Source organism: Pelodiscus sinensis, chromosome 30 (genome assembly GCF_052426305.1).
Source record: "Pelodiscus sinensis isolate ZL-2025 chromosome 30, ASM5242630v1, whole genome shotgun sequence".
Lineage (NCBI taxonomy): Eukaryota > Metazoa > Chordata > Testudines > Trionychidae > Pelodiscus > Pelodiscus sinensis.
The window spans coordinates 8,051,570-8,058,235 of record NC_143081.1 but is presented as its reverse complement, the minus strand read 5'-3'; the positions used below and the strand labels follow the sequence as shown (position 1 = coordinate 8,058,235).

Sequence of the window (6,666 nt, the reverse complement as noted above, 5' to 3'; positions counted from 1 at the left end):
TGTCTGAGCGCTCTGCACAATGCCTGAGAAACAGCTTGTCCCCAGCCGGTCGGTGAGCAGGGCACACGGGAATATAGAGGTTTAATCACAGACGTTAATGCCTTCTACCTGCACTTCCCCAGCCATAACGCGCTGTCCTGTCCCCACATATCATATCCCCTTCTGTCCCACAAACAAACCCAACCTGAGCTGTTCTGATTCCGTGCAGCATCCTATCTGACAGACCACATTGTTCTCTGGTCGTGACCTTTGCACTCACTTCTGGCGCTACCGGGGGCACATTCACACCCCGGACCCAGATGTTGTTGGCGCTTAGAATTAATTCAGGGCCAGAGGCCGAAGTTCAAAACCGTGCACTTGCGCTGGGAATCGGAGTGGGAACGGCCTAGGAATATCCGTGTGGACAGGAACGGGATGGTGATCCGGAGCGAGAGGAGGGGCGGGGGTTTGGCAGGGGAGCGGTGCAGGTGCACGCGGGTGAGAAGGGTGCTGGGGTGGCAGATGGGGACGTGAGTGCGGCCGAAACCTCAGCGCATTTGGCCAGGAGCCCGAGGATAGGACAGAGCAATGACATGTCCTACCGAGTGTTTGCATTGGGCACCTGACTGGGTTGTTTTGTGTTCGCAGGTGCCCGGTGCGAGGTGGAGCTAGGGCACCTGGGGGGGGGGGTCGAATCAAACATCCAGGAGAGACCCTCACACTCTCTGCAAATCCTCCGGGTTCACTTGCAGCAGCTACTGGATGCTCTGGATGCGCCAGGCTCCCGGGAACGGGCGACAGCGGGTGTCCAACGACATCTAGTCTGATTCGTGGGAAATGTACCACACAGACTCGGTCAAAGGGCGCTTCAGCGTTTCCAGGGACAATCCCAACAATCTGCTACACCTGCACGTGACCGGCCTGGAGCCCGAGGACTCCGCCAGCTATCAATGTGCCAGACACCCTGAGTGTCAGGAGGATCTCAGTGCTCTGTGCTCGGCGCTGCACAGACACCCAGACCGGGCCAGTCTGACTCCTGCGCCCAGAGCCCTGAGGCGAGTCAAGCTCATCACTTGCAGGAGCAGCGCGGGTTTAACTTTGGAGGCTACTGGCTCCGGCAGGCTCCCGGGAAGGGGCTGGAGTGATTCGCCCAGATTCACGGCTGGAGCACACACTACAGCGACTCGGTAAAAGGGCGATTCACCGTCTCCGGAGATGACCCCAGCAAGCTGCTGCACCTGCAAATGACCGGCCTGAAGCCCGAGGACTCCGCCCACTATGACTGTGCCAGAGATACAGCGAGGGGAATCCGGACGGGTTGATACAATAAACTAATGAGGCAGAATCGATCTCCCCTGCGCCGAGCGGGGGTAGCGCTTCCACCGGGAATCCTGCGCCAGGCCCAGCAACTGTGTCTGCAAGCGGAGTAAAAACAAAGTCAGTTGCCAGGTTCCAGCTCCTGTGTCTGTGTCATCAGGGAATTACAGGGAGCGCAGATCTCTGCTGTTCCCAAAGGGCCACAGGAAAACATGAGCAGAGAAGAGCAAAGGCCGACAAGAGGAGTGTGGGAACGTTTTTGTACTCGGGGGCTGCACACAAGTCAGAAGCAGAAAAAGTAACAAATATTCAGTGACGAAACTGCAACCTGGGGGGGGGGGGGGGAGTCTAGTAGATTTTTTTATACCCGCCGTGGGTCAGGGCCCTAGAGCCAGCTTGGGGGCCCTTAGGTTCCCCACTCCTGGCCCACGACAAGGGATCACAAAGACTCCAATTCAGGCTCTCTGGTTTACTAGGCAGGCGCTTTAGCAAACTAAGCCGAGGTGCCCCCTGCAAAAGAGCTTTAAATCTATCTGTGGCTGTAGGTGGGGGAGTCGAGGCAGGGGACTGGGGAGCGTAGGGGTGAGTGGGGGCGGGACACAATGCGGGAGGGGGGGTTGCCCTGGTGCGTGTTCCCCTGTTCGCTGTGACTAGGGAGCGAGGGCAAAGTGCTGTGGAGCCTGCTGCGTCCTTGGCTGCCCAAGGGAGGGGCAGAGGAACGCAGCAGGCTCTGCACTTTCCCGTCCATCCCTAGCCACAGCGAACAAAGCACCCAGAGCCCGGAACTGGCAGCTGCAGCCACAAACACACACATACACCCCAACGGTGGCGGGGAGTCCAGGGCTGGGCAATCGTAGCGGGGGGCCAGCCAGCCCCTTTGACCTACCGGCTGCTATCCTGGCTGCCAGCAGGGAGCTTCCCTCAGGTTGCGCATCCCCAGAAATGGGCCCGTGGCATCGGCCACTCACCGCATCGAACTCACCGAGGGCAGCGGGAAGGGATCGGGGGAAAGTTACAGACACGGTGCGAACTGGGGCTCGTGTGTCCCAAGGGGTGTAAAAGATCAAAAATCGCATTGACCGTTTGTGGGATCAGGGCACCGAAACTCGTTAAACCTCCGTGAACCCCCGGGCCTGGAGGTACAATTCGCACCGAATCTGAGCAGAGAGGAGAATGTTCGCACCTCCGGGCTCACAACAAACAGGGATTCCTCCTGCAAAACCCCACTAACTCCAGTGAAACTATTTCCCTTCCCCACAGCCAAGACCCTGGCAACCCCTAAACACGAATGGCGAGCTAAGTGACGTCATTTCTCCTCTCCCCGGAGCTGTGAGAGCCCATCGGGACCCCCGCGTTGTTTCAGGCGCTGCACAAACACACAGGGAGGGGGAAGGAGACTCCTTCTGCCGGAGCATCCACGACAGTGATTCGGCCCTAAGGGAAGGCGGTTGTGTCTCTGATAAGGAGGGGAATATGCAAATAGCGGTGACCGGTGCCTGTTTAAATCCGTGTCTCGCTCTCTCTAAGCTGCACCCGGAGAGACACCCCGCAGCCCCCAGTGTCTGTGCAGTCACCAGCCACCTCTGCCCCCACACGAGGACCGGGGAAAATGAAATTTTGGGTCTATTTAGTTTTCGTGGTGGCAGCTTTCCCAGGTATTTTCTAGTTAAAGTGTCTGGAGAGGCGGACGGAGATTTTGTGTTCGGTGTTTTGATACTAATGTTCATACCGCGTCTTTTTTCCCCAGGTGCCCGGTCCCAGATCAACTTGGTGGAGACCGGAGGGGATGTGAAGAAGCCCGGAGACTCTCTGCGCCTCTCCTGCAAAGCCTCCGGCTTCACCTTCAGCAGCTACGCGATGAGCTGGGTCCGGCAGGCTCCCGGGAAGGGGCTGGAGTGGGTCGCTGTTATCAGTGGCGATGGGAGCTATACAAACTACCTTGATGCCGTGAAAGGCCGATTCACCATCTCCAGGGAGAATTCCAACAACCTGCTGCACCTGCAAATGACCGGCCTGAAGCCCGAGGACACCGCCCGCTATTACTGTGCCAGACACACAGCGACACGAAACCTTTTGATGCTCCTGCAAAAACCCGGCCTGCTGAACCCCCGGCGGCCACGCGGGGGCAGCAGAGACACGAACAACCGGGCGCTGGGCACAGAGCGGTAACAGAAAGAAGAACAAGTTGGCACAGGAAGGGAGATTTTAAACGTTTGAAGTACCAAGCGACGTTCCTCCCTTTGCTTTCCCTGGGCCTTGGGGCAGACATCGCTGGCTGCCTCTGTCAGTCCCGTTGAGGCGGGAGCCCTGTTCCCACGGCCCGGCTCGGCTTGCAGATCGGGCACTTTCACTGATGTAAAACCTGGTCCATGGGACTCGTTGCCACGTGGCTCCTGCGCTCTCCTTCCCCCGCAAGGACCCGCTCCCAGATTCCTTGGCCCGGGAGGTGAGGTGCCCCGTGGCCTGCGCTCTGCAGGACATCACGCTGAGTGGTGACAGCGGTTCTTCCTGCCTCTCGGCTCCGTGCCAGTGCCCGTCGGGAGGAGGGTGCCGGGGAAAGGAACCGGCAGATACAGTCAGTCCAGGGGCAGTTATCAGAGGGGATACAATCAGACTGGATGTGCGGGGCGCTCTGTATCTACAGGCCTTGGACGTCTAGGGACATAACACTTCATAGCCACATTTCTAACACAATAGCGACAGCGAGTGGCAGTTTTCACCCATCCACCGGCCTGGTACCCAGAGAGAGTTTGTCGCCCGCAACTCGCCGATTCTAGCAGCAAATCGGTGTCTGTGGGCTTGATCCGAAAGACTGGGACGTTAGTGGGTGTCTTTGCCTTGACTCGGGTATTTACTGGTACAGGTACCATTGACTCCTGTCCCGGACCTTCGCCCATTCCAGGCAGCTGTCTCTCGTACCTCAGCGCGAAACACGCACTCGGTATCCCACCGCGCTGTGCTGCAGAGTCCCACGGGAAGGGCGGGGCGAGCACAACTCTCGAGCCTGGCGGAAGGATTTCAGAATCTGCGAAGGAAGGAGTAGCTCTTACAAGGAGCGGAACATGCAAATAGAGGTGTCAGCTTCCTGTTTAAATCTGTCCCAGGCTGTACCCGCACAGACAATCCGCAGCCCCCTGGTTCTTGGAAGTGACCAGCCAGTCCCCTGAGACATTTACAGAAAGGAAAATTGGACTTTGGCTGCATTTAGTTTCAATGGCAGCCCCCTTGGCAGGTGTTTTATCCCAGCCAGGGCACTAGGGACCCCCGAGGATCGTTATTTTCGTGTTCATACTAGTAACACGCACTGCGTGTCTGTGACTGAGTTCACAGCTAGTGTCTTATGCCAAGGGTGGGAAATGTTTTGGGTCGGGGGCCGCTGACTCACAAAGAAGAAGAGAAACACTCCCCACATTGCTCTTACACACTGCAGGATAGTAAATTGTGTTTGCTCCGGCCCCACGATGGGGCGACAGTTGTTCTGGATTGAGCCCCCGGCCTTAGTTTTCCCACCCGTTTTGTAGAGCAGAGAGTTAATGTGTCTGGGTCTTTTATTATTCGCTTTCTCCCAGAGGACTATTGCCTGACCCAGCATAGAAATTAAGGGTTATTCCAGAATGAGTGGGGATTAGAAGACAAATGCACTTTGTAGAAAGGGACAGGGCCGGCACTAGCAGAGCAAGCAGATGCTTGGGGCGGCACATTTCCAGGTAAGCAGCCGCCCCCGGCAATGCGCCGCTCTGCCGATTTTTCTGGGACTGAATTTCCAATTTTTCCCCATCAACACGTGTGACGACGCGTCGGGATTTTCCCATCTCCTGCACCCCCGAAATGGCATGAACAGACTTCACCAGCCAGTAGAATGGAGGTTGTTTATTGTTCCTCCAGCACAGCGCAGCTCAGATGTAATCTGGTTACAGGAACTGGGGCTAAGAGGCCTCAGTGCCCCCCTTGAGATAGGGGGGTCCCAGCTCCCTCCCCAGCTCCTTCTTCCCTGCCTTCCAGCCAGGAACTAACTCCCCCTCTTCCAGCCCTGCCCACAGCCAGGGCAGCATTCCACCTCCCTTTGTTTCTCCCCATGGGGGGCCGCAGGTCAGACAGGTTTTTGAGTCACCTTTGCATAATGAGGTTTTCCCTGCTGGGTCTTGCTCCAGACAGCAGAGGTCACCACAGCCCAGCAAGTACCCCCACTACGTCACAACACGTCCATGTAAAACTCCATATTTTGGTGCTTCAGAGGCATCCCAATGGGCTGACAGAGAAACGTTTGTTGGTTTTGTTGCCTCGGGCATAGTCAAGGATCCGGAGCCGCTTTTGCCCGTCCAGCTGGATGACTTCGGGGCTGGGGGCGGAGGAGCCCACGTGCGCCGACTTGAAGGAGTCCAGCTTCTGCCCGGGCCACACGGCTCTCAGGGACTCCAGAGAGAACATTCAGTTGGAGTCGGACACGCAGACCGGGGGGTCATCAGGGGGTGGCTCCTGGCCGGGGCTGTCTGCCTCCTCCGCCCTGCCCATCAGCAGCACCTTCCTCCGGGTGCACAAAGAATCCAGGAGCCAGAGCGTCAGCGCGGGGAGCAGGAAGCGGGGCAGCGGGAGGAAGCAGGCAGCGGCCTGGGTGAGCAGCTGCAAGGTGTGAACGCCGAGGGAGTGGAGCATCGTGAGGGCTGCTGGGCTCCGGCTCTCGGCCCCCTTCCACACACGCCCGCCTGCCGGGCTCCTTGCAGCTCAGCGGAGCTCCCGCTTCTCTTTAGGCCCATTTTATAGTCAGGGATTTCAATGAAAAGTGACTCCAGCTCCGGCCGGACCCCGCCCCTTGGCACTGGAGCCTGGGGGTTACCTGCCCCTCCCCGCCAGTGAGCTAACAATGCACAGCGAGGCTGGAGGCTGGAGCCCCGCCCCGAGCTGCAAGGGACGTGCCACGGCGCAGGGAGCCAGGACTCGGCCGGGCTCCAGAGGCAAAGAGCAGGCGCCACACCCGGCCCGGGACAGGGCAGCACTGGGGGGAGGTGCAGCGTACGTGTGGGGGCAGCGGGAGTGGTTGCCAGAGGCGCTGCCAGAAGACACGCACTCGCTGCCCGGAGGCAGGGCCAGTAGCTCCCAGCCATTGAGCGCAAGTATTGAAGCGTTTTCTCTACCGTGCCGCCCTTCCCCAATTCGGGTCCCAGAAACTGCAGCCGGGCCGCCCAGCGGAGGGGAGGGGCAATGGCCTCCCCTTTGACGGGTCAGGGGGTTGTAAACGGGGGCTTCTGCCTTGTCCGAGCTAGAGGCCTGGCCCTGGAAGGGGCCGTCGCCGGTAGGCGCGTTTGGTTCCAGGGAGTTTAGCTCTTGCTCCGTCTCGATGAGCCGCGAACCAGCGCCCTGGCTGGGGAGCGA

At 58.8% G+C, this 6,666-nt stretch overlaps 2 pseudogenes across 1 annotated transcript; one reads left to right on the top strand and one right to left on the bottom strand.

Annotated features, from left to right (window-relative positions):
- Positions 1-2,838: 2,838 nt before the first annotated feature.
- On the top strand, positions 2,839-3,465 carry LOC142821228 (Ig heavy chain V region 3 pseudogene; annotated as a pseudogene). The gene is made up of 2 exons (XR_016348070.1): positions 2,839-2,951; positions 3,044-3,465. The product of XR_016348070.1 is annotated as an Ig heavy chain V region 3 pseudogene (transcript).
- A 2,061-nt stretch (positions 3,466-5,526) lies between these two features.
- Positions 5,527-6,113, bottom strand: LOC149521118 (thyroxine 5-deiodinase-like; annotated as a pseudogene).
- Between the last annotated feature and the right edge of the window lie 553 nt (positions 6,114-6,666).